General features: G+C 56.4%; 2 long non-coding RNA genes across 3 annotated transcripts; both read right to left on the reverse strand.

The window, feature by feature from the left end:
• Positions 1-402: 402 nt before the first annotated feature.
• Positions 403-26,965, reverse strand: LOC118674818. 2 transcript variants are annotated; one of them, XR_004973706.1, is made up of 4 exons: positions 26,839-26,950; positions 16,086-16,218; positions 8,363-8,481; positions 403-803 (listed from the first exon to the last, which is right to left on the reverse strand). It is a non-coding gene; the product is annotated as an uncharacterized LOC118674818 (long non-coding RNA). The 2 variants fall into 2 exon arrangements; XR_004973705.1 differs by lacking the exon at positions 16,086-16,218 and having other exon boundaries at positions 26,839-26,965.
• Positions 1,731-3,276, reverse strand: LOC118674819. The gene is made up of 3 exons (XR_004973707.1): positions 2,712-3,276; positions 2,215-2,307; positions 1,731-1,863 (listed from the first exon to the last, which is right to left on the reverse strand). It is a non-coding gene; the product is annotated as an uncharacterized LOC118674819 (long non-coding RNA).
• Positions 26,966-27,327: the final 362 nt, after the last annotated feature.

Below are 27,327 nucleotides of genomic sequence, written 5' to 3' on the forward strand. Positions count from 1 at the left end.
TCCATCATGGACCCCCTGTGGGTGGGAGGTGGGGGGACAATGTTTGTGAGCCCTCTGCCTCGGCCATGGAACAGCTCTGACATCTCCTCATTGCCGGGGAGGGGACCCCAAAACACCTATAATTAGGAGGAGGATTCTCTCCCAAGCCCTGGGTGCAGGTAATTCACAAACACCCTCACCTGCAGGCGTAAAGACTCCCCTTGCATGAGGATTGCCTTAATTTAAAAGGAGAATAAGAATTCGCGAATTATTGCTTTTGACGTTACTGTGATTGTGTGTCAGGGAAATCAACAGATGATTCCTGAGTCTTACGGGCATGAAGGTGAGGCAGATGCCACCCCCCCCCACCCCCCGCCAACCCCCACCCCCCGCTTTGGAGAGAGAAAATGGTGACGAAACAGATAACGATAATAAGTGTTTTATTGGTGAAAAAAGAAAGATCAAATCTTTAATGAAATCAGGATGGGCTTCGAGATGAACTCCGTCTGAACCCGCCAGGATTCATGGAACGTCAATTAAAACAATTTCAGAAGGGCCGCGGACCGCAAGGCGCTTGGACGTGTCATTAAAATGGAGCCAAATCTTAGCGCTGGGTTCCTAGCAGGACCCTGAAATGTGTGGAGGCCAGGGGAGGCGGGCAGGGGGCGCGGGGGCCTGGGGGGAAGGGGCGGGTCCCAGGCACAGAGTGAAGAAACCCGGTGGACGCTGGCTCCCAGGCGTCAGCTCACAATATGTAATTCTTAATCCACTGTTTTCACCTCCGTCCATATGGCTTCTCGGGCTGCTCTCTGGCCTTTGCAGGGCTGCAGTGAAAAAAAAACATTAAAACCCCGTGATGTTCAAAGCGTGGATGCTGTAGAGCAGGGGTTCCCCACATGGGCACACGCCCCGCGGGGGGGAGGGGGGGGCAATGTGATTTTTTAAGGGGGGCAATTCGGTGGATTTTTGGCATGTCTTACGGTTCCAGGGCCCTCATATACAGTATATAAATATGTATTGTGACATATTGATGCATTTCAGGTCCCTGTTATATGTTTGGAAACTTCATTTGCTATTTTTTCCTATCACTTCCTATTATTATTTTTAACAATTTCTTAGTGATTTCTTCCTCAATATGTCAACTGTCCTTTTATTTTTCTCTTTCATGGGTGCCATGTTCTTTGGAAGCTTGTTGAGACCAAGTGAACGGCCTTTCAGGCTTCCTCCACGCGAAGAGGAGTTCACTTTGTGAATAATAAGAATTCTATGTCACGGGGGGCGGGGGGCAGGGGGCAGGGGGGCGGGAGGGCATCAGGATGTCAGAGATGCTTCGGTGGGGCGTGGCCAGAAAAGGGTGGGAACCACTGCTCTAGAGCCACAGTCCGGGGTTCACAGCTCGCCCTTCCCTGCCCCCGGCTGTGTGCCTTGAGCAAGTCACGGCCCTCTGTGGGCTCCATTTTCCCAGCCGTAAAACGCGATGGCGACGGCACTTCCTCTCGGCTACTGCGAGGTTTTAAAGAGATCTTCCCAGTAGCAAAGCGCCTAACGCAGCGCCTGGCTCCCGACTGGCACCCAGACCTGCCAGCAAATCTTAATTAGGGCTGGAAATGAGGACCGTGACCTCCAGAAGCCCAGCCTCTCCTCCTAGGAGGCCAGGCCTCCCGCCAGAGGTGGCACCAGCCTGGTGTGACGGAGCGGAAGGTCTCCGTGGGGAATGCGGGGCGGGGGTGGGGGGGAGGAGGAAAGGGGGGGGGGGGGGCCAGGAGCTTCGCACAGGAACATCCTGGCTTGGGGCATGAGAGCCGGGGCGCCCCTCCTCAAGACGCCGGCATGGGAGATGGCGGCTGAGGCCTGGGTGATTGGGAAGACTCCGGTTCAGCCTCACTGCAGGCAAGAGAAAAGGAAAGAGGAGAAGGGAAGGAGGGAGGAAGAGGGGAGGAGGGAGCTCCTCTGGGTGACCTCTGACCCCAGCCCAGCTCCATGGTCTCAGCTCCCTGCAACCACCTCTCCCTGCCTTGAGCTGGCACCAATGGGCTTCTAGTCCTTGCCCACCAAAACGTGCTCCCTCCACCACGCCGAGCAGGCACAGGGAGGGGTTTTCTGCAGTCTGGCCAAGGCGAAGCCATGGTCACAGACTCCCGGTTCCATGGGGCACACTGGGGACAGGGTTTGCCCACAGCACCCCCACCCCCCATTTGCCTGCGAATCACCAACAGCAGACAAACCCTCACTCACCGGTCGGTGGAACCCACAGGCAGCTCTGTGTGCCTTTCTCTTCCCAGGCTCCCCCAGATCACGGGTGCAGACAGCAGCTCTCTGCCCAGCTCCCTCAATGGACAGTTCCTGGCTGACTCAGCAGGTTCCCCAAGTTTTAGCCTCCCTTCCCCCCCCCCTCCCCCTCCCAGGCAGGAGCTCCACACTGGCTTTGGGGAATTAGCTCAGGATTTTAAGTCAACTTTCTAATGGCAGGGAGCGTCCCAACCTATGAGTAATAGCACAAAAATTAATTACATCTCCTCTGGACTGTCTTCATGATTCCTTTATAGCTGCTGCAGCAGAATTACCTTCCAAATTATATTGGACCCGGGTTATTAAAGTGACTTTCAATTCCCTGAGTATACAGAGTGCCAGCCAGCCACCCAGGCAGGGGAGCCGGAGGCCTGGAGGGCTCCTCCCGCCCCCTCTGCCCCACCCCGGGCAGCGAGGCCGCATGCAGATAACTGAGCACTGACTTGTTCCACCTCCAGCCAATCCATTTCCTTGGGTGTCTGGTATTCACTCCTGGACGCCCCCGGTTTCCAATACAAACCGACACTCGTTTAATACTCCAAACCCATTAGACACTTTCCCTTTCCCTGGCGAACAAAGGAGAAACATTTTCGCAGGACTTTATGGAAGCCATCAATCTCGGGGAGAGAATCCTCGTTCTCACTTATGCAAAGCGGAGGGCGGGAGGTGTGGGGGGACGTCCCCCTTTCCCTGAGCGGCAGCGGCGCCCGCACGGAAATCATGCATTTCTGCTGAAATTCATATTGGGAAATGGATTTCCCATCGGAAACATTGTTTTTCACTAAGAGAAGCTTTTAATCCCCTTAAGTTCCTTTCTAATCTGCCTTGGAAGTGCTCGTCTCGGGCACAGAACAGTGACGATGGAGCAGATTTAATTTATTGGGACGCGACAGCAGCCAGCCAGCCCGCAGAGGGTGGAGGGCGGCCCTCTGGGCGAGCGGGGCCATCATTCCCGGTGGGGGATGCGTGTCCCTCCTCCTCCGGAACCCAGGCCCCCGCACCGCCCTGCACCCAGGTTCCCATGTCAGCTCTCCGGGCTCTTCCTGGAGCAAATACCCCAGCCTCATGGGTCAATGAAGCCCTCTATTCCCTAAAGACCAGAGGAAGGTGGCCCCTGCCTGCTTGAGCAGCCCAATCCCCGGTGGGTGGGTGGGAGGGGCGAGGCGGGTGGGTGGGAGTAGAGACCGCCCAGCCTATAGGAGCCAGACAGTCGCCTCCCACGGCCCCGTCTCCTGGGTCACCTCAGAGTAGCGATGACCTCGATGGGCCAGGACTCAGAAGGGCAGGAGATGCAGGGCCATTTCCCCACACCCGAGCCCACTCCCCACCAAGGCAGGGCACCTACGCCAGTGGTCGGCAAACTGCGGCTCGCGAGCCACACACGGCTCTTTGGCCCCTTGAGTGTGGCTCTTCCACAAAATACCGACTTCTGCGCATGGGCCACGAAGTTTCAGTTGCACTGTACGTGCACGCCCATACGTGGTATTTTATGGAAGAGCCACACTCAAGGGGCCAAAGAGCCACGTGTGGCTCGCGAGCCGCGGTTTGCCGACCACTGACCTACGCCAACCATCCGGATTCCGTTTGCTCCGGGGAGGCCGCGGGGAGTCCATGCTGGTGGCTGGCGCTGAGCACGCTTGCACCGAGGCAGCTGGAGACGCGGGAGGGTGAGTCCGTTGGGCTGGGCCGGGCCCAGAGCAACCTGATGGCCCAGGTGGGCCCGCACCGAACTCCATGTCCCCTTCCGCTGGACAGAAAGCTGCTCCCTTAGCCCCTCAGCCCATGCGTGTTAACGTGCCCTTGCGCCCACCTTTGACGCCTGGGGGTAGCACTCTCGCAGCCGCACCGGGTGCCGATGGCCTCAGGACAGCGTCACCCTCCACGCTGGCTTTGCTGCTGTCACACGCGGAGTGACACGACCGTGGGCCAGAGCTTGGCCTCTGGAACCAGACAGTCCTGGGTCCACACCCCTGCTCAGGCACATCCACGGTAGGAGACCGCCCGTGCGTCATTCCACCGGACGGAGCTGCCGTCTTCCCAACTGGGGATGGGAGCGCGGCCGCCTCCCCCCTTAGCAGAACTCCGGGCCCCTAGGAAGTGCTGGTTAAACGTAAGGATTACTGCCTAGGTAGGTTGGCCCCTTCTGCTCCTTCATTCATTCATTCCACCGAAGGTTTACTGAGCACCTGCCGTGTGCCAGGCTCCGTGCTGGACACTGTGTGTTTGGGACAGGGGAGCGAGCAGGTGGGGGACGGGGAGGTGCCTAATAAAAATGATGGTGGAAGGAAGTGCAACGTTGCCTTCGTTCTCTCATTTAAATCTCACACACACGGGAGGTGGGGGTATCTGGAGGTGAACAAAGTGGGGGAGGTGGGGGGAGTCTGGAATAACGTCAACATTAACATGTTTCATCATAAAATAATTCCTCAAAAATTTAATAAATTACACACACATGAGATTCGGGGACTTTGTCCAATGCAAAGCTGAAAAAAGCTGGGATGTCTCGGGCAGCCCCCCTCCCACACTTTCCTCGAGTAGCGTTTTCTAGAAAACAGGATCCTGCCTGGTCAGCGTGGCTCCGTGGCTGCGCATCAACCTGTGAACCAGGAGGTCACGGTTCTATTCCTGGTCAGGGCACTTGCCCAGGCTGTGGGCTCACTTCTCACCAGGGGACGTGCAGGAGGCAGCCGATCCATGATTCTGTCATCACTGATGTTTCTATCTCTCTCCCCGTCTCCCTTCCTCTCTGAAACCCATAAAAATATACTTAAAAAAAAAAAATAGGATCCTGAATCCAGTCGATGTGGAAATGGAATAACACAAAACCACGTGCCCATGACCCCTGTGGGCCCAGGACCCAGCCCATTCCGTGGCGAGTGTGTGCGTGGGTAGGAGACGACACCCCACGCTCAGTGGGAACCGGGGTCTGCTGAGCCAGTCGGAAGGAGGCCAGGAAAGGGAGGAGCCTGGGGAGGGTGACACTTATTAAAAGCACTTGCTCGCAAGCCGAGCTCAGGCCCACATGGTGCCCAGCCCAGGCCCCGGCCCCGGCAGGGGTCAGTGCCCCGTCCTGACAGGCGTGAGCAGGGGAGTCTGGGCGGAAGATGGATGGGGGCGCGAAACACGGCCGTGACAGCGGTAATCCACACGCCCCGGGAGCGCAGGCTGGTCTTGGGGCCACTTCCCCACACTCTTTATGGGCCCGGAGTGAGGGGGAGGGAATTTTCATCATTTCAGACATAAATAACTCCGCCAACGGTGTCGAGATCAGACACCTCGAAATGAACCACTCCGGGCAACACAGAGCCCTGGCCTGGGCGCGATTTATTTCTCGGTGGCGGGGCTGCCTGCAGTCAGCGAGGCAGGCCCCCAGGACATGAGGCGCAGCCCCGGGCCCGGAGCGTGGAGCCTCGGAGAAGTCCCTGTCCTGCTCAGAGCGATGCCCACACCCCGCTCTCCTCTTGCTCAGCGGCTTTGCCCTCCCCAGGGGCTGCCCGCCTGCCCCGTTCTCTGTGGAGGGGAGAGAAAGGACCAGGTTCACGCTGTCTCATTTCCCACCACCCAAGCCCACAAGTGTGCCTGCTGCAAACCCCTCTCTTCTCTCTCTCTCTCTCTCTCTCTCTCTCTCTCTGGCTGCTGGATATAGCAGGAGACCTCCCTCCCCCCAGGGGCCACCCTCCACCTGGGCTCTGAGACCTGTTCCCTCCTAAGAGTTTGCCCTTCGAGCGACACACACTCCCTCTCCTCAGCATCCCCTCTGCCCGGATCATTCTCTCCTGCATCCAAACACCAAACCAAACCATCTCCCTTGGCCCCTCCTCTCTCCCCAGCGATGGTATGTCTTTCTAAACAACTCGCACCTGTGGCCTCCAAGCCCTGCCTCTACTTCTTCAGCCACATCCAGCTCAATGGCGCCAGCACGCCACCTACACAGCCCTCACGTTGGCCCATGACTCCGTGGTGTCCAACGCAAAGAGTCTCCTCTCTTCTCCTCTTACTTGACTTCTTGGTCAAGCCCTCCGTCCCTCCTGAGCCCCTTCCTTTGCTTGACAGCTTCTCCTCTCCTGGCTGCTGCTCCTCGGCCTGCCTTCGACCTTCCTTCTGCCCCCAATGTCTAGAGGCCGGAGGGCCCCTGGGGTCATCTCTCAGCCCTCTTCCTTCTGCTTTGTCCCTTCTGTCAGCGGGCTCCTTCATTCCCTGGCTGTCCATGTACGACAGACTTTCAAAAAGCAGAGCCTGGACCCGGAAAGCTCCCCTGAGCTCCGCCTCCCGTACCTGGACGCCTTCTTGGCATCCCCTTGGCCACCGAACAGGCGCCTCACCTTGGCGCTGCTACAACGAGGCGGTTTATGGAACAAGAAGCACCGCCCGCCCTTTAGGCTTGTGAAGGTGTGCACGCTCACTGAGCGCCCCTAAAACGCACATCGAGACCAGCCGAGTTCTTTTTCAGCAGCCGGTCGGCAGCGAGAGGTCAAAACACTGGAAAACACGCTGTGGGTAAGGATTCGAGGGAAAAGGTGCCTTTGTCTATTGTTAGGGAATATAAATCGGAATAATCCCTTTGAGGGTAAACAGTCAATATGCACGAAAATGAAAGCCACACATCCTCCTTGGCCTGCGTCTAAGAATGCATCTTGTCGCTACGTTAAATTAATCTATTCAATAAGTGTATTTACTTCCAGTAATCGTTACCCAATAGATAGTCACACGCCTGCACGTGGATGTCGAAAGCATTCGGGAAACCATCTACTCCCAGCAATTCCAGCGGTTCTCAACCTGTGGGTCGCGACCCCTTTGTGGGTCGAACGACCCTTTCACAGGGGTCGCCTAAGACCATCGGAAAACACATATAGAATTACATATTGTTTTTGTGATGAATCCCTATGCTTTCATTATGTTCAATTTGTAACAATGAAAATACATCCTGCCTATCAGACATTTACATTACGATTCATAACGGTAGCAAAATTACAGTAGTCCAGGGGGGCTTCCTGGAAGAGGTGGCATTGCAGCTGAGAGCTGAAAGGAGAGAAGCTCGAAAATAATTTTATGGTTTGGGTCACCACAGGAGGAACTGTATTAAAGAGTCACGGCATTAGGAAGGTTGAGAACCACTGAATTAGAGTCTCGCTGAGTAAGTGAAAGCAAGTTCCAGGGTGGGACAGCGCTTCATTGTGAAAAGAACGGAAGAAGCCTTCACAAGCTGATACAGAAAAATCTCCAAGGTATCGTGTTAAACGAAAAAAGAAAAATTAAGAGTGGCTCCGTTGGTCGGAGCATTTGCTCAGACACCAAAAGGTCTCAGGTTCGATTCCCAGGCAGGGCACAGACCCAGGTTGTAGGTTTGATCCCCAGCCAGGGCATGTGTGGGAGGCAACCGATGGATGTTTCTCTCTTTCTCTCCCTCTCCCTTCCTCTCTCTTTAAAATCAATGAAAGCATGTCCTCAGTTGAGGATTTTAAAAAAATAATAATTAAGGTGCAGAAAAGGTATAATATGCTACTATTGGTATTTGGAAAAGGGTGCTAGAGACCGAGGGACTCACACTAAAACACTTACATAAATACAAAATGTTATCGGAAGAAAACACACACAGCTTGTAATGGGGATTGCCTTTGGGGCCAGGGGACCAGGAGACTGGTTTTGAAGGGATGAGGATATGTTCTCTGTTTACTGTGTGTACTGTTGGAATTCTATTTTTCCATGTTCAGCTATTTCAGTTTCATTTTAAAAATAAAGTTATTTTTACTGTTATTTTATCATACCCTGGCTTCTTCTCTCCTCTCAGCTCTCAGCTGCAATGCCACCTCTTCCAGGAAGCCCCCCTGGACTACCCTCTCTATGTCCATCTCTCCTATATTTTTTCCCTTCTTCCCTGCCAGAACAGCTTCACTTTTAACCACTCTAAATATTTGGGGTTCCAAGATCTCTCCTCACCTCACCAGAGAGACTGCCCTGTGCCCCCCAGGTGAAATCATATCCTCACCACTGTCCCTCTCTAATCCTTCATCCTGCCTCTTTTTTCTTTTTCAATGCATCCATCAGCACCTGACATATTGCATCTATTTTTTTTAATTGTTTGCCCGTGACTTACCCTCATGAAGAGCAGGAATCTTGCCCGTTTCGTCCGAAACTCCACCCCCTGGGGCCGGAACCATGCGTGTCACGCTGCGGGTGTCCAATAAATATTTGTTGAATGGATGGATGGTTTCTCTGCAAAGAGAAAACAAATAAATAAAAAGACACTTAAAGGCTAGAAAATACACTATCCCCGGCTGTGAGTTTAAGGCGGGGTCTGAAATCGAGTTCCACCCCTGTCCAGGCTGTGTGGGCATCGGCTTGCTGAGCGAAGGGCCTGGGGACGCCTCAGAGCACCAAGTGATGGAAAGAAAATCGGGGACAAGAGGGAGCAAGCTCTACAGGAGACGCCGGGAGTGTGGCCCTGGGGGAGACAGCCACAGAGAGCAGACAGGAGTCTTCAGCAAACCCCCAGGCGGGAGCGCCTTCCCTAGAAGGTCAGGGCTGGAGAGAGCAGGGAAACGGGAGAATGAGAGGGAGGCCTTGGCCTGGCCCTCACCTGGGGGAGCTGAGCCCCAGCTGCCGATGGATGAGACACACAGGGTGTGGGAGGCAGGGCCAAGGGCAGGATCGCGGGTGCTCACACAGCCTAAAGCCCCGGGGGCCTGGCGAAGGGCGGGCGAGCCATGACTCAGCAAGTCCTGGTGAAAGGGCGAGTCATCGCGGGGCCTGACCACGCTGCTGGCGGCCTCGGGCACCGACTCCCCAGCCCACGGTGGGAGCCCGGCGCAGGCTGCCACCCGCCTGCCGCCCCTGGACCGGACCCACGCAGCAGCAGCAGCAGCAGCGGCGGCGGGGCGTGGCGCGTGCCCTCGCTCGAGGAGATGGAGGAGGCGGCGATCGCCAGCGCCCCCGGGAACGAGACGGAGGACGTGGACTTCCTGTCTGGGCTGGAACTGGTTGATCTGCTGGACCCCCAGCAACCGGACTGGCCCCTGGAGCCTGGGCTCAGCTCGCCCTTGGGGGGGCGAGGACTGCGCCCTCCATCTTGCCCTGGGTCCTCCAGTTTTGGGGCGGCCACCATGTGCTCAGGAGAGTGCCTTCTTCCCGGAAGCCCAGGCCCCTGCTGGCCACGCCCAGGAAACTAACCAATGACAATCAAGGGACGTGCGCGCCAGAGAGATGACCACATCCTGTGTAACAAGACCCGACTCGCGCCTCTAGCGCCTGGCCAATCGGCGGGGCCCACAGTCCCCTCCCCTGCCCTTACTATAAAACCCACAATCCCATCAGGCCTCGCTCTCTCCGCCGCTGGAGCTTACCGTTGCATCGGTGAGTGTGGCAGGGGAGCCAAACCTAGGTTTGAAATGAATGACTCTTTGCTTTTGCATCGGACTCGCTGGCTCCCTGTGGGGGTTTTTGGGAATCTTGAAATCTGGGCACAACACTGGGAGCCAGTGAGTTCAGTGCAGGGGCTTGGGCAGCGGGCAGACAGTGGGGCCACCAGGGACCCCCGCACCCACTGCCCCCTCAGGAGGAGAAGTTCTGGGTGGCATGAGGGCCAAGCTCCCCGCTGACTTCAGACAACAGTGTTCTGGGCCCTGGTGGGTCGGTGGTGGCCAGGATCCCGGGCCTCCCAGCACCTCCATTGTACTCTCAGGCTCAGCATGCCCTCGGGCCGCCTGCTGAAAAATTTACACTAAGAAACCCTCCCTAACTGGTTCGTTTGAAGGGTGCCCTCTGCACACCATCAAGGCAGCCCTGTTCATTAGCAGCCACTCACATCAAACCCGGGCGGGAAACGTCCATCACTCCGGGATTCACACGTGGGCACAGGCCTCCCCGGGCCCAGCGCTAACCACGCGGCTCCGTCCTGAGCGAGAGGAATGTGGTGTGGCTGCTTCTCGCTCAGGCTTCCTCCACCTTCTCCACCTCCATGCGCTGCCAGGTGCAATCCTTTGCTGGGGGCTGCCCTGTGCATCGTGGGAGGTTCCCCAGCCACCCAGGGCTCTACCTGCTGGATGCCAGCCCCACCTCTCTAGCTGTGACAACCAAACCCATCCTCAGACCATGCCAATGTCCCCGGAGTGCAGTGGACAACCGCTCTTCTCATTTCCTAGCCGTCTGAACAGCTGACCTGGGGAAGGAAAAGCCAACTCGGAAGAGACATTTCCAGAAGGTCTCCTACATGCCAGGCATGTGGGACGGTCACAAATCAGGGGTGCACGTGGCCCCAGGCATGTCTCTTGAATGACGGGACCAGCCCCTTGTCAGTTTCAAGGCTCCCCTTAGTTCCTTGTCAGTTTCAAGGCTCCCCTTAGCTCCTTGTCAGTTTCAAGGCTCCCCTTAGCTCCTTGTCAGTTTCAAGGCTCCCCTTAGTTCCTTGTCAGTTTTAAGGCTCCCCTTAGTTCCTTGTCAGTTTCAAGGCTCCCCTTAGTTCCTTGTCAGTTTCAAGGCTCAGCTATCCCACAGAGGGACCGGCAGGACTAGGTCCGGTGGTGTCAGAGGAGGAAGCCCCTCAGAGGAGGAGGCCTCGGAGAGCCTTGTTCTCGGCTCCTCCCGGGAATGGGTGTGGCGGGCCTTGCAGGGAGCTGAGTGGGTGTTCGGCGGTGGATCACGGAAGGTAATTACAGAGATCTCCAAGGAGCTGCGGGAGCCCCAGGCCCAGCCGAGCTTTCGCAACACCGGGCAGCCACGCAGCCACCGAGGGTGACGCGCTCGCGAATCATTGGCACCGAGCGCCCCCGGCTCCCAGCCTGTGCCAGGAAAAACAGAAAAGCCGACGAGAACAGCACGGTAGCGTGTATCACACCCTCCAGCGAAGGGCGGCCACCGTTCCCCCCACGGTGGTCTCTGAGGCTGACTGGGGGGCGTCGCGGGGTGTTGCTGAGACTGGCGGATGGGTTGTGGGGTGGGCAGGCAGGTGGGTAGGGAAGCCCCCGCAGAGGGGGTGGAGGAAGGCTGGAGGACTGAGATAGAGGGGCAGGGAAGCGCAGGTGTACCTCCTTTCAATGCACCGAGGGCCACCCAAGTGGCAGGGACATGCCCCTGAGAAGTTGGCACCGACAAAGGCCAGGGGCCCCGGAGACTTCAGTAGTGATGTCTCCAGGCCGTGGGTAGCAGGCTCTCTCCTGGCCGCCAAGGACTGCCCGTGTGCAAGGGGGCAGGAGAATTGGGGAACAGCCAACACTGTTCCCAGGTGCTGGGAGGCCTGGGAGGTGATAGACATGTAGCAAGCAGAGAACCAAGAAGCACATGTCCCAAAACGCGGCGCAGAGATGGTCTGGGCTGACTTAGGGACACAGTTTCCCCAACACTGACTCCCCGGGGAGAGAGGTGAGTCTTCTGATGAGGACCAAGAGAACCTGTTGGCTTGGTGCTGGGAGACCTTTCACACAGCTTCAACGTGGGGTCCTCTCTCCTTTTGCCAAGACAGAGCATATCTCTTGGCTCGAGCAACAAGGATAGCTGGCCAGAATTTAAAGGTACTGGCTTTTATTTTTCCTTCTAAAGTCAAATTTATCAAGGCAACATTTACATACAGTAAAACACGCTATTTTTTAGTGTCTCCTTCTATGAGTTTTGACCAGCGCATACAGTTGTATAACCACCAGAGCCATTAAGATATAGAACATTTGCCTGGCCGGCGTGGCTCTGTGGTTGAGTGTCAACCTAGGAACCAGGAGGTCACGGTTCAATTCCCGGTCAGGGCACAGGCCCGGGTTGCGGGCTCCATCTCCAGTGTGGGGCCTGCAGGAGGCAGCCGATCCATGATTCTCTCTCATCACTGATGTTTCTATCTCTCTCTCCCTCTCCCTTCCTTTCTAAGAGTAATAAAGTAAAAATATATATTTTTTAAAAATATATAGAACATGTCCATCACTTAAAAAGCCACTTGATGCCTTTTGAGGTCAACTGGGTTACCAGCTCCTTGGAAGTGGAAAGCTACCTGTTAACATCACACCTTCCCAGACCCACTAGTTGTATGCACAGAGTCGAATGTTAGCTGACGGTGTCGTGTTGGGAGGGGGTGGGAAATGGTTTACTACATGGAGAGAAAGAACTGAGCGATGGAGGGGGAAGTAGGATATATCAAAGGCAAATTCTGGGTTTGGGGGAAGGACGTTGGCCAGAGAGGAGGAAGGAAAGGGAGTCTGGGACTCTGGGGGGTCGGATTGTGCTGTATGGTATCTACAGTGAGTGATGTTTCAGTGAGGATTCTGGGCTGAAAGAAACCCACAAACTCAAAGCAAGCTCGTGTATGTAAAAAAGCGAAGGTATTTGTCCACCTTAATGGGACGTCTTCAGGAGTGGCTGGATCCAGCAGCCAGGTGATGTCACCAGGCCTCAGCCTTGCCTTTCTCCCTCTCGGCCCTGTTTCCCTCGGTCTTAACCACTTCCTCACAGTGGAGAGCTGGCCTTCAACACCCCAAGTTGGCATGTTCTCCTCCAGTCATCCCCCTGGAAAGAATGCATCTCTTTCCTGGTTATGCCCACAAGGGTCCTGGGACTGAATCTCTTTGAACTACTCTTGAACTGTATGGTTAACGCACTTACTGTGGCCAAGGGGTTAAACACCCTGATTTCCCAGACCTGGGTCACATGCCCACCTTCCCACCAATCACTGGGGCTGGACCAGGGCTGCCCCTGAACCAATCCCTATGGACAGTGACCTTGACTACTCCGATCGGCTGGTCCTAGGGCGCCTGCTGACCTGGAAGTGCTGAGCCATCCCCCTTTGTCCCAGGTGGACTGAGTGTGAGAGAGGGAAGGGCAGGTGTCTCCGGAAGGAAGCGTAGAAACCAGCAGCCATTGCTCACACCATGGGCAGTCGGGGAAAGAAGATTCCAGAACAGGCAGTGACGTGCTGAGGACAGCGTTTTTGGAAATCTCACTGGACAGCCAACCTGGTGTCTCCCTGCCTTACCCAGATCACGTGACCCAGGCCTCCCCCAGCCAACGCCAGCTCCGGCCACTCCCCTGGCCCAGGCCAAGCGGGCCCCACACTGCTTCCCTCCCCCCCGCCCCCTCCTGGCGGGAGGTCTGAGAGCTGGCACTGCCCCGGCCGCCCCAGGGCCCCAGCACCCACTGGGGCCAGGAGCCCTGCTCTGGAGGCTGACCAGCGGGCTCCCCCCGCCTCCCCGGCCGCTCCCTCCAGCCCCACAGCCGCTCCAGCTCGGCCTAATCTGGGGAACAGGTGGGAGGCTGGGCCCCGACTCTCGGCTTTCACAGCCAGGAGCACAGCAAGGGGAAAGTCATTACATGGGTTTAACGGGGTTTAAAGGCGTTAAACAGTCCTGTGGGCCAAATTAAGGGGCCTCCGCTTACAAGCCGAGTCATGAAGAGATCTGAGGCGTGGAGCCCCACGTTGGGGTAACCCAGTCGCAGTGAGGAAAACGTGAGTCCCGAGGAGTTACCCACTGGAACAGCGGTTCTCAACCTGTGGGTCGCGATGCCTTTCGCGGTCGAACGGCCCTTTCACAGGGGTCGCCTAGGACCATCCTGCATATCAGATATTTACATGACGATTCATCACAGTAGCAACATGACAGTGATGAAGCAGCAACGAAAATAATGTTATGGTTGGGCCACAGCATGAGGAACTGTATTTAAAGGGCCAGAAGGTTGAGAACCACTGCCCTAGAAGGAACTACCAGGTGCTGGACGCTGGGGACTGGCCGGGGCTGGGATGGAGAATGCCAAGGGCAGGGCTAACCCTTCCTTCGGAAGCCGCACGCAGTACCGGGCACGGTCAGCCCAGAGGCAGCATGTCAGATAAACCAAGGTATCGGAAGGTCTGCCTCAGGCTGGGCACTGCACGGCTGTTAAACAGGACGGGACGTGTCTGTACGAACTGACACGGGGGGTCTCCACGCACTAGGGCTAGGTGAGAAGCGAAAATAAACGCCACGCGGAACTGTGTGTACAGTAAGCCGTCGTGTTTACACGCACCCGCCAGTTAGGGCGAACCATCTGGCACTTCCATTTTTGTAAGTCAAAATATTTATGTGTCGGTCCTACCTCTGTCTACATCACTTCCATGCTGGTGTAGACGGAGAGTATCTCTGGCCGTGTACGCAAGACACTGATCAGCACAGTTTATACCAGCGATTTTCAACCTTTTCATCTCATAGCACACATGAATGAACTACTAGAATTCTCTGCCATGCCAAAAGTATATATATTTCATTTTTTTGGCCAATCTGACAAAGAAACATAGGTATAATTTTGATCCATTCACACCAGACGGCTATTGTCGTGTTGGCTGCTGCCTTTTTTTTTTTTTGATTTGACAATCTAAAGGAAAAGAGGTCTGTGCCCCTGGGTAAATAGTCAGGTACTGCATGTTGTAAACACGCTTGCGGCACCCCAGTGTGCCTGCCACGGCGCCCCAACTGAAAATCGCTGCTCTAGAGACACCCGGTGAGACTGGGGTGTCAGGAGTGGGAGACAGAGTTACTTTCCAGTGCATAATCTTTTGTGTCACTAGAATCTTTTAAGTCCTCTGCCTATCTTATCTTTTGGGGGAAATATTTCCTGAAATCTATCGGGTGCTGTCAGTATGCAAAGTGTGTATTTGGGCATCATCACCCCACTCAGTCCTCACAACACTCGGGGGAGGTAAGCACCATCGACAGTCCCATTGTACAGATGAGGAGACTGAGGAAGAGAGGGTGAGTGGGTGACCAACTCAGACCAGAACCTCCAGGGTTCCGCCCAGGGCCCCTCCTAAAACAGCCTCTGTGAGCCCAGCAATCAAATCAGCAAAGGGCTCCTCTCTCGCTTTGCCTGGGGGAGATGGGCGAGGCTCAGGGCCAAGATGCGGGCTCAGGAGTCAGCCTCCATCATCCGTAAAAGGGGAATAGTAACCACGAGAAGACGAACCCTAGAGTCAAACCCTGATCTGCTGCTTCCAGAAACCAGGACCTTCCCAATCCTCCTTGCTCCTTCCTCGGGAGGTGGCGGCTGGAGTACCTCCCGGTGGCGGCTGGTTTCCCTCTGGGCTCTAAAGGAGCTTACGAGCGCGTTTCCAACAGTTTGCAGCTGCGAGGCAGGTCAGAGGGACCAGGGAAGTGTCTGCTCCTTTTTTTTTTTTTTAAATCCTCACCTGAGGCTATTTTCCCATTGATTCTTAGGGAGAGCAGAAGAAAGAAAGACGGAAACATGGACGCGAGAGGAACACATGGATTGGCTGCCTCCTGCACGAGCCCCAACCAGGGCCCGGCCCGGGAGGTGTCTGCAACCAAGGTTACGTGCCTTTAACTAGAATCAAACCCAGGACCCTTCGGTCTGCAGGCCAACACTCTATCCACTGAGCCATACCGGCTAGGGTTGAAGTGTCTGCTCTTAACCCAAGGACCCACCTCCATTGCTCCTGGAGCCCAGAGGAGGGCAGGAGACAACAGCGGTGACCTTGAACTCTGACAAACCTACCCACTCCCTCTCCCCAAGGTCATTGGCTGGAGCAGGTGTCCCTGTGCTGGCCTGTTAGACAACACTTTCTAGAAAGAGAGTCTATGGCATCACCCAAGAGGCAGAGTAAACAAGTACTCAGGGCACAAAGCTAGTCACTACGCTCCCCCCTCCCCCCTCCCCTCCCACATAAACTAAGGCCTTGCTGTTTGATTTTTTTCATGAAAGTTGCCATCCTGCAGAAAATGAGAATTTTGACGGACACATTGCATACATATAGCAGAGGACCCAGGGCCTCCATGTCCGTTAGGGCCCTCTCAGCTGCTATAACAAAGAAACCCGCAACATGTGTGACAGTCCCAACGCCATAGAACATGGTTTCTCACCAGGACAGGCTGATGCAGGTGCCAGGTCAGGGCGCGGCCCTGCTCCAGGCGGTGGCTCCGAGACCTAGGCTTCTTCCGCGGGGTGCGCGGCCGTGTTGAACAGGCGGCTCCCCCCGTCACGGTCACCATCGAGCTGCAGGGGGGAAGCGTGGAGGACGCGTGTGGGCGGCGTTTCCGGGCCGGGCTGAAGGCCGTGCGTATCTGCTCAAGGTCCATTGGCTACAGCTCAGTCACATGGCGCCGCTAATTTCCAGCAAGACTGGGAGCTGCAGCCTGGGAGGGGGTCGCAGGCTTGGCAAATGGCTGGCCGGCCTCTGAACTACCCTCCAAAGGTCTTCATCGGACCCTCGAGGAGAAGCTGGTTCATTCCCAACCCTCGGCCAGATACAGGGCAGAGAAGGGGCCGTGTCCGCCCCCCCGTTAGGTAGCTGAGAAGAGGGAATCTTCGGTAAAGGATGAGTGATTAAAAACGTCTTTAAATGTAATGTGTTGTCTTAAGGAGAGGATAAACTCTCGAAACATAAACTTAGGTGAGAGGGAAGGGATTTCTTTCCTTCCAAATCCTTTCATTTCCTAAGTAGTTGCTTGGCACCTACTGCAAGCCAGGCTTTCAGTTAGCCACCAGGGATGGGAGGGACGGCTGTCACGGGGCCCCAGTTTCCGGAGGGAGACAGACAGACATCAGTCAGGAATGGCATAGAGCCCTCGCTGGTGTGGCTCAGAGGATAGAGCGTCGGCCTGCGGACTGAAGGATCCCGGGTTCGATTCCAGTCAAGGGCACATGCCCCGGTTGCATGCTTGATCCCCAGTGGGGGGGCGTACAGAAGGCAGCCGATCAATGATTCTCATCACTGATGTTTCTATTTCTCTCTCCTGCTCCCTTCCTCTCTGAAATCAATAAAAACATATATATATATATATATATATATATATATATTTTTTTTTTTTTTTTTTTTTTTAAAGGAACGGCATAGAAGCATGGTCCCAGGCTGGCTCAGTGTGGGTTCCTCCAGGAGTCGCTCTAGGGACCAGGGTTCGAGGGAAGATGGTGTCAGGAAGGTGAGCCCAGGAAACACCAGCAGGGCGGGGAGGAGGACAGTAAGGTGTGCCTCTTCCGGCCAGTTACCCGGGGGCAGCTGGAGCGCACCGCCTGGGGAGCTCTAGGGAGCTCTGGGGAGCCCGCAGAACACATGCTCCCACCGGAGGGGCCAGGGAGCTGGAGCACTTACACACAATCATCCCCAACCTTGGCAGATGCTAATTTCCCGGCACTCCGGGCCTGGTGTGCCAGCAGGCACAGCGCACCCCACAGCCAACAAAACGGGGGGCAGAGGTTGGCAGGCGGAGCTGGGCCTCCAGCTGACACGGACACGCTGAGGGCCACGGGCTCTGGCGTCACCCGCCGCCTCGCCCAGGTGCCCGGCATGAGAGATGCGGAGGCAGGGAAATGAGGGCCAGGTGGTCGGGCAGAGCTGCAAGGGGTGCGGGCTGTGAGGCCAGAGCTCCCGGCTTATGGCCACCAGGTCCCCAGCTCTCCGCCTCCATGTCCTCATCTTTAAAAGGGTCTGATGGCCCTGACTGGTGTGGCTCAGTGGATAGAGCGTCGGCCTGCAGACTGAAGGGTCCCAGGTTCGATTCCGGTCAAGGGCATGTACCTTGGTTGCGGGCACATCCCCAATAAGGGGCATGCAGGAGGCAGCTGATCGATGTTTCTTTCTCATCGATGTTTCTGACTCTCTATCCCTCTCCCTTCCTTTCTGTAAAAAATCAATAAAATATATTTTAAAAAAAATAAAAATAAATAAAATAAAAGGGTCTGATAATGCCTTGGCTGTACACCTGCCAGGAACACAAAATAATATTGAGCACAAACCATAACTGAAAAGCAAAATGAGCCCGGCCAGTGTGGCTCAGTGGTTGAGCATCGACCCATGAACCAGGAGGTCACTGGTTTGATTCCTGGGTTACAGGCTCCAGCCCCGGTGGGGGTAGTGCAGGAGGCAGCCGGTCCATGATGCTCTCTCATCATTGATGTTTCTCCCTCTCTCTCTTAAATCAATAAAAAAAATTTTTAAAGAAAAGTAAAATTCAATAAACAGGATAAATGAGAGCCGCTGCCTCCTGGGAGGCCTGGGAAGATTAAATGGGACAATTCTTGCAGCGGTTCTCAACCTTCCGGCCCTTTAAATACAGTTCCTCATGCTGTGACCCAACCATAACATTATTTTCGTTGCTACTTCATCCCTGTCATGTTGCTACTGTGATGAATCGTCATGTAAATATCTGAGATGCAGGATGGCCTTAGGCGACCCCTGGGAAAGGGCCGTTCGACCGCCAAAGGGGTCGCGACCCACAGGTTGAGAACCGCTGCTTTATAGGGTTGGGGGGTCGGCATTGGGTTCTCCTCGCTTTCTCTCTCTCCCTCAGAAGCAGGTGGCTTCCTCTCTCAGCCCGTCGCCACGTGGTCACAAGTCACGTGGCACGGTGGGCCTCTCCTCTGGAAACCAAACTTCCCATGCCCCGGGGGCTGGCAGGCTCCCGGCCGCGCCGGCCTCTGCGCGCAGTTGATCCCGCCGGACACTGGATAGCCCGCTTGGACGTGATGGCATCCACTTCCCTGCCTGTCGGATTCCAGGGCCCGGCCAGTTCTGAGCACCCGGCCCGGGGAGAACAATGCCCCCTCTGTTCCCCGCAGCCATTCATGTCGACTTCGGTTTCACTAACATAACACCGGGGAGAGGGTATTTTCTTAACACCACCCGGCCCTGCGGAAAAGGTGCCGGACGGTGGCTGCTCCGTCCCCGGCTGGTAAGGACGCGGGGATGTATCGGGGAACCGCAGCTCCTGCAGGGCCGGGGTGACCCCGGGATTAGGGTCGCTCTTATCTCCCAAGACATCTCGGAGCGTCTGGGATTCCATTTCCCCACGGAGGCCCCGGGGCTGCGGTGATGGGATGTGCCTGGGGGCGAAGGGGACCGTTCCTGCTCAGGGCTGGAGTGGATTAGGGCTGATCACTCGGCCTAAAGCGGGGACATCTGAGAATGTTGAAGAAAGAAAGGCAGGGGATTCCGCAAACCCAAACAAACATGGACTTCAAGGCGGGCTTGGGCACGACACGTTTTAAAAGGCCCGCCTGGGTGAAGCGGGGTCCCGGGGCGAGGGGGCCCCCCGAGCCAGAAACCCCCCCAAAATCTCGGGCCAGCCCGCCGAGAACGGCTCTCGGCCCAACCTCCGAGCAGCTTCATCCATCACCTCGCGGCAGCTTTATGCCAAAAGGTGCTATTAAAAAAAAAAAAAATTAAATTAAAAATGGACTTGTCCAAAGGAGCCTTAAAAAAAAAGTCCCAAACCCACCACTTTCTTTATTAAAGTTCACAGAAAATAAATATCAAATTTCTTTCAGCCTGAATGTTTCCCTCCAACTATAATCACCGAAACTGGAGATGGAGAAAAGAAAAAGGTAGGGGCGGGGGGGGCCCTCTCGGGTAACGTTTTCTATAATTTTCGCAGAAACACTTGGTGGCTGGGGTCTTTGCGAATCCACGTTCCCATCTGCCCCCGAGAAATCCAACAGAACCCCGCCGACGGGTTGCTGAGAGCAGGGCCAAGTCCAGAAACGCCTAAAAATGGTGCCGAGAAACCACCACCAAACCAAACCAAACACGAAAGCAAGCTCCCTGTAAGGTCAGCCCCGTCGCGCCCTGGAACGGAACTTCCTCCCCGATTCACTCTCCAAAAACCTCAGTGGCGATTTCATCAGAAACAGATCTCACGCCCTCGCGCTGCTCCCGGGGCCGCTCTGGGTCCCGGCTCCCTGGCTCCCTTCACAGGCGTCTGTTTGGGGTGCTTGGCGAGAAATCATAACAGATCGGGTTCGAATCCTGCTCCTGGAGGGGAAAAAAAAAAAGTCGTGCCCTCCCCTTGCTTTCTCAGGGTAACTAGAGGCGACACAAGTCACAGAGCACCCTGACTCCCTGAAAGGGCCCCAAACCTTGGGCGGAAGCTCCGTGGAGGTGGCCTGGCCACTGGGGCGTTGTGGGAGGGTTACCGGCTGCCACCGAAGTGGGCTCCGTGTGACTTTGGAAGAGACTCAAGGAGACTGCACGTGTCCCCGAAGCCGAAAGGAACCATGTCAGCCCCCCTCCCCTCCCCTCCCTTCCCCTCCCCGCCTTCACCCCCTGGACCTTGGCAGGGCTGCCTGCTTTTCTCACTAACCCTAACGAAGCCACTTAAAAAGAAAGTGAGGGGGCCGCGCGGGGCAGTCTTCGTAGATCGCCATCAGACCCCGGCCACAAATGGTTCCAATTTGCCGCAGTGATTACATCTGTGTGCGCTGGAGGGTTTTCATGCAGGTTTGCCCTTTGGAGTTGTGCTGCACGCCTGGCTAAGAAGCGAACCGGGGAGGCCCCGGCCGGCGCGGAGGCGGGAGAAGGTGACGACACCAACCCCAAGCAGGGCTTAAGTGGATGGAGGACAATCGAGACCCCGAATCCTCGCTGTGGATCTGAGTGCAGAGGGATTAGAGCCGCCTGGGTGCCAGGCGGGGCCGCCCCGAGCCCCCACCGCAGCCTGGGATCAAAGCAGCAGCCACCAGTTTGTCAATACGCTAAGCGGCGTGTTTACACAAAAGTGTCAGCGCGTGCTTCTCGCCACAAAGAGGTTCCTACGCTGGGAGATTAATGACTTCCAAAACAGATCTCAGGTAAACCCCGGCCTGCAGGGCCTCGCCTCCTGGGGGGTGTCTGCTGGGCCCCGGGATGAGACGTGTGGCCAGAGGCAGAGAGTGGGGGCCCGGCCCTGAGACGGTGATGGAGGCCCATGTCCACACCAGCACTTCATCTGAGCACAGGTCTCTGATTGGCATTCACCTCCTGGGGGATACACAGCCTGGATGCCACATGGCCCAGAGCCTGCGTGTGGCATCTGGAGGAGAGAGACGGTATATTCCCCAGAGCCCTCCCTCCCCCCCCCCCCGCCACCCCCGACCCCAACCCCGTGGAAATCAAAGCCTTGATATCCGAGTTGGGCTCTACCAGCAGGTAGTGAGCTGCCCATCATTCTTTTGTCTTAAAAGTGCCGATGGCCCAGCCAGGGGTGGGTGCTGCCTGGAGACTCCATGGTGTGGCGAATGCACTGGGCCCTCGGGGGCGGCCCCCAGGACTCCCGGGGCTCCTGGCACTCAGAAGGCGTGGAGAACGTTTTTTGAAGAAAAGATGGGGTAGGTGCAAAAGAAGTCTTTCCCCAAACCCTCGCTGGGCCCCCATAGCTCTGCTCTTCCGGTCACGGGTGCCAGTGTGGACATTTGCTGTGAGTCTTCCCTCCCTGGGGAAGCCTGAGTCTCACTCAAAAACCTACAGGGTCCAAGGAAGAAAGATGGAGGGAGGAAAGGACGTGTTCTCCTGAGTCCCACTCTGGGGTCTCAAAGTTCACTCGCCCATCCATCCATCCACCCATCCATCCTCCGAATGACTGAGGACCCACTCTGAGCCAGGCACTGTTCCAGGCACAGGAGACCCCGGGTGGAACAAAACCGATGAGGTCCACGCCTTCAGGAAGCTCGAGGTGGGGCAGGGGTAACCTAATCACCAAGCACAGAAGCCAGAGATGAGAGATGACGTGGCTGTGCTGTGACTTTCCACCTGCCCTGCCCCACATCCTTGTCCTTCCCTGCCCTGTCCTGTGCTCCATGTCTTCAACACGGCAGAAGGGGCTGGGGAGCACTGACCCCACTCATGAGAGCTCCACCCTCGTGACCGGTGCACCCCCCCAAAGCCCCACCTTCTAATACCATCACACTGGGAGCAGGGATTTCAACATATGCATTGAGGGGGGGGGGGGGGGGGGACAACATAGCAGTCATCTATATTTTAAAAAACCATTGCTGCCCTGGCCGGTTTGGCTCAGCGGATAGAGCATCGGCCTGCAGACTGAAGGGTCCCGGGTTCGATTCTGGTCAAGGGCACATGCCCAGGTTGCAGGCTCAATCCCCAGTGGGAGGTGTGCAGGAGGCAGCCGATCCATGATTCTCTCTCATCATTGATGTTTCTAAATCCTCTCTCCCTCACCCTTCCTCTTTGAAATCAATAAAAATATATTTAAATAATAATAATAAAATAAAAAACAATTGCTAAAGGTATATATAGATATGCACTTAAATATAGACCTGTTGTATTTACTCCCCACCCCTCCCTCCTAGTGTTTGGAACACACGCTGGCGGACCCTTTGACATGACCCAAAAGCAGCGATTTTCAATCCATTTCATCTCATGGCACACAAGGACTAATTCCTAAAACTCTGTGGCACACCAAAAACTATTTTTTGCCAATCTGACAAAAAAAAAAAGAAATAGGGATTTTGATTCATTCACACTGGACGGCTATTGCTGTGTTGGCTGTTGTCTTTTTTTTTTTTTTTTTTGGATAAGCGAAGGGAAAAGAGGTCGTTCCCCAGACTGGATGGTCAGGCACTGCATGATTTCAAAATGCTCACGGCACACCAGTTGGAAATCGCTGCCCTAAAGACCATCCCCTGGCCCTAGGACCCACCCTGACGGTGCTGCCCCCCTCCCCTCCCACCTGCAAGCTGCCCCCACGGTTCTGTAGACCTGCGTTCAGGGCACCCATATACCAAGCCTTAACAGAACTTTCTGGAAGCATCTACATCTACCAGCACTCGTTGCCTCAGCCGCCCCCCCTCCCCCCCATGGCAACAGCTGTACCCACACCTTGGGATCAAACCGGTCAGTTCCTTTCCAGCTTATCTATTGCAACTTGCCCTCAGGCCTGGGGAGGAGCCAGCTGTGGGAAGGACAAAATGTAAACTTGCGAAATGAACTGTCAGTCCCCCGGGGCCTGGGTGCTGGGCTGCATTCAATCCTCTGCATTCATTCATTCATTCATTCATTCATTCAGCATTTCCACCCTCCGAGAACATGCTGGGCTGTGGGGACCCAGAGATGAACTGGCCAGACAAGGACTGAGGCTTTGGGAAGCTCTAGTTGGGGCGGGAAAGAGAAAGAGGAGAGTGAAGAGGCAAACCAGTTTGCTGAGCCCACGGTTATGGGCAGGAACAGCGGGCTCCCTCCATTCCAGCCTGGGTTTGAGACCCAGGGAAGGCTCCTAGAGTCGGAAAGGCCCCCTCCCCAAGGTTCCCAAAGACCGGATCACCACCCAGCGATTGGAAGCTACTTGCAGACCATTGTTCCTAAGACGGCCAGGGGCAGCCAGGGCACTGCCACTGCAGACAGCGCCGTGAACGTGCCGATGACAAGGCCACGAATGGAGACACAGGTTGTCCAACAAGAAACATGGGCCGGTTGGCCTCGCTGGTGTCCGGGAAGCCGGTTCAAGGTTGCCCCACACCTAATCTCCCCTTTCCATCAGCTCCACGGTTGCCAAACGGAGGAGGTGTTATCGCTCTCATCTGCTGGCACCGCACGGCAGCCAGGACTGAGCCCAGTGCCCGGGGGGCTCCCTCCTGGGTACAGGGTGCCCAGTGGCGGGGTGTAGCCCGAAAGACTCGCCGGGGCGGCGATCGGGAGGACAGATAGGAGGGCTGGTTCTCGTAGTCACAGTCTGTTCAGAAACTCCCCGGTGGTCACGGCTTTGGGGAAGGGTTTGGGGAAGATTCCCACCCACCTGCCCACCGGGGTTGGGGCAGTGCCTCAGGTCATCGCTGGGCAGGACTTGGAAAACGGCACAGCGCTTGCTGGTCTAAAATCCTGTAAGGCGGAAGGCTGGGCCCAGATAAGAGACAGGCGTCAGAGTCAGGCCTCGGCAAACACAGAGGCCTCCACCCCGGCCTCTCCTCGACCCTCACGGCCTCCGTAAGCCAGTTCCCGAGCAGGTGAAATTTCAAAGGCCCTCAATGGGATCGAGAGGTGCAGGCAGGTGGGTTTCGTAAAGCTCTCGGCTTTCCCAGCCAAGGCCCCGAGGAGAGGAGGAAAAATGATATTGACTCAGCCACGGGAGTTAAAAGTAAATACTGTCAGTGTAAATAATTAGGCTTTTAAAGCAAGCACTTCACGCCGGCTCCCGGGCGCCCGCGGCCGCTGGGAAAGAGGACGCAGGATAAGCAGACATGGCTGAGGGCACCCCTGCCTTTTCCAGAGCGGCTGGGGGTCCTGGCCTGCCCTTGTTGGGTGCCTTGTCCATCTGGGCATGTGCCTGAGTTTTTAAAAAATATATATATATATTGTCATTCATTTCAGAGAGGAAGGGAGAGGGAGGGAGAGACAGAAACACCCATGCTGAGAGAGAATGGTTGATCGGCTGCCTCCTGCACGACGCCCCCTCCTGGGGGGTCGAGTTCACAACCCAGGGAATGTGCCCCGACCAGGAATGGAACCGAGACCTCCTGGTTCATAAGTCGATGCTCAACCACTGCGCTACACCGGCCGAGCTATTTCTCTGATTTGTGCAGGCTTTACCAACTCTCTCCCGAACGTGGAGAAGGGCTGGTCTTTAAGAGATTAAATGGCAAACACTCCAGACCCAGGGGTAGGTGCCATGTGGGTCCACGGGGCTGGGACTGCATTTACCTCCGTTGCCCCTGAGTTCCAGGTAACAGAGCCGGGCCCAGGGCAGGCGTTTCAGGAGGGTTGGAATGAAATCAAGTAAACACACGGCCAACAGGCACCGCAGGCCTACCTGTCCCTCACCCCACACGTCCTGGGCACATCCAAGGGGCCCAGCCCTGGTCATTCCTTAACTCATCGCATTCTCCTGGCGACGCAGCAAAGTACGAACTATTTTTTAAAATTTGTATTAAATTAAAAGAGAGAGAAACATCAACGATGAGAGAGACTCATAGATTGGCTGCCTCCTGCACGCCCCACACTGGGGATCGAGCCTGCAACCCAGGCATGTGCCCTGATCGGGAATCAAACCGTGACCTCCTGGTTCATAGGTCGAGGCTCAACCACTGAGCCACGCCGGCCGGGCAGTGGGAATGATTATTCCCATTTTATGAATGAGGACTCCGGCCTTTAGGGAGGCGGATCGACTAGCCCAGGCCACCCACTGGTTAGGAGCAGCAGCAGGAACGGAACCCAGAGCTACCTGCTCAGAAGGCCACCTGCTCAACCACGTGCAGCTGGGGTAGGGGGCGGAAGGGGGTGCTTTTCCAGAGGAGGCCTCAGAGTCCCAGCTTCATGGCCACAGGCCCAGCTACCCAGCCTGTCGGACAGGTCCCCGTGGGTCCAGGCCCAGAGGCCAGGCCCGTCCTGCCCCATTTGACCTGTTCCTTCCAGGAGAAGGTGAAACCAGTTCTCCAATGTCACTCTAACCAGGGCTGGAGCAAGGCTGGGCCGGGGAGGAGACTGGGACGTGCCCCAGGGCTTCCCAAGGGCCGCCAGCTCTCCCAGGAGGTGCCCGGAGGCGACCGTGAGCCACGGGCCACGCTGTGACTTCCAGCTAAAGCCACACAACAGGCTGTACCCACGGCTGGTGCTGAGGGTCGGTCACACTCTCCCATTCGGCTCTGCTGTGGATCCGGAGCCGGGCAGCCTGGCCTTCAGCATTCTCCCCGCAGACGTGAGGGAGAGCCCTCGGGAGCAGCACGGCCGGGCGCCTGGTGCAGAACAGAGGACAGGGGAGTGACGTGGCCCCTTGTGCTGGCTTCGCACCCTACGGGGCGGAAGGAACTTGCTGGGTTCTGTCTGCGGGGTCTCCGTGGCTAATGGGCCTCAGAATGCTGGACTTTGCTCTCCTCCTACCTCCCTACCCACCACACTCACACCAAATCCCCGTGGGTGCTGGGGGCGGGGGACAGCTGGGTGTGAACATATGTGGAGCTGACAGCCCCGGGGCAGGGTGTGCCGGGGGTTGGGGGTCTGGCTGGCCTCTTCTCCCCCCACCCCCACAGGGAACATTGTCTCAGCTCCCCCACAGACGGGGTGTACCCCAGCCCTTGTGGGCAGATCCACACCAAGTGGGTGCCCACACACTGGGGATCTGCGGACAGAACCAGGGGGGCACATGAATGGGTGTGTCCTACTTCCGTCTGTATTATTTGTGATTTATAAGTGGGACTTGGGGGAGGAAAATTCAGCCTCACTCCTACTTGACCTGTGATCTGAGAGGCGGCCTGTTTCGGGGTCAGACGGCCCGGGTTTGAATCAGCGTGACCTTGGGCAGGTGGCGCCATCCACTTGTGCCTCGGTTTCCCCATCTGTTAAATGGGTGCAAATAACCCAGTGGAGAACCACCCTCAGGGGGTTGATATTGACAAATCGAAAGCGCTGCCCGCTGTGCCTGGCCCGCCCGAAGCATCCTCTGAGCTCTGATACTTGCTGTTACTGTATCGCAGACATTACTGTTCACATCAATGCCACACTGACTGGCGTTTAAAACGCGGTTTGAATGTGTGTGTGTGTGTGTGTGTGTGTGTGTGTGTGTGTGTGTGTGTGAGAGAGAGATATGTGATGTGCAGGGAGTGGGGGACACGGGACACCTGGGAAGGTGGGGTGCAAATGCTTGTAGCTTGGGAAACACTGAACTCCCGGCTGGCTCTATCACTCTGCCGACCTGCGGACTCCCCCGGGAGCTGGCCTGCTGTGCCCACCATCCCAGCCTGCTCCTCCTGTGCTGCCCTGGTAACCAGCTGTGCCCCCCGGGCCCTGTACCAAGTGCAGGGAGGCACCGGGGGTGGGGAAGAGGGTGCCATTGTTTCCCAACCAGCTCCCCAGCTTGTCTCCCTGGCCTCCTACCAGAAACCTAGAGGGAGCTGGTTGGTGGGCGGGGCCTGACTCACCTGACCTCCGATGGCAAGAGATTCATGGAAACGCCAGCCCGTCCCACTCTGCCCACACCTCTGGCCGAGACAGCAGTCTCAAGTGTCCAGGTGCCGTGGGACACCAGGCCAAGGGCCTCGCACCACCTTGCAAAGAGTCATGGGAAGTCCGCGCCCACACCCCTGCCAGTCCGCCCTGCCCTGCCCTGCCCTGCCCTGCTGGGCCCGGGCGCTGCGCCTCCCGTGTCCTGGCACAACCTCGGAGAGCTGGCCCCGTGGCGTCACCACACTCCCCTGAAATACAGAGACCCTCGGATGGAACTTCGAAAGGACCCCGCTTTCCGTGTCAGGACCAAATGCCCTTGGAGGGGAGCCACGATGAACTTGCCTTATCTCGACGTGCGCCTGACAACCAGCTGGGTCCTGGCGAAGTTCCACCGCAGGCAGAGAAATCCAGCTACCCTCCAGCTCCTAAGCTCCCACCCCCCAAATCCTCGTGGGGGGGGGGGC

Source organism: Myotis myotis, unplaced genomic scaffold (genome assembly GCF_014108235.1).
Source record: "Myotis myotis isolate mMyoMyo1 unplaced genomic scaffold, mMyoMyo1.p scaffold_m19_p_19, whole genome shotgun sequence".
Taxonomy (NCBI): Eukaryota; Metazoa; Chordata; class Mammalia; order Chiroptera; family Vespertilionidae; genus Myotis; species Myotis myotis.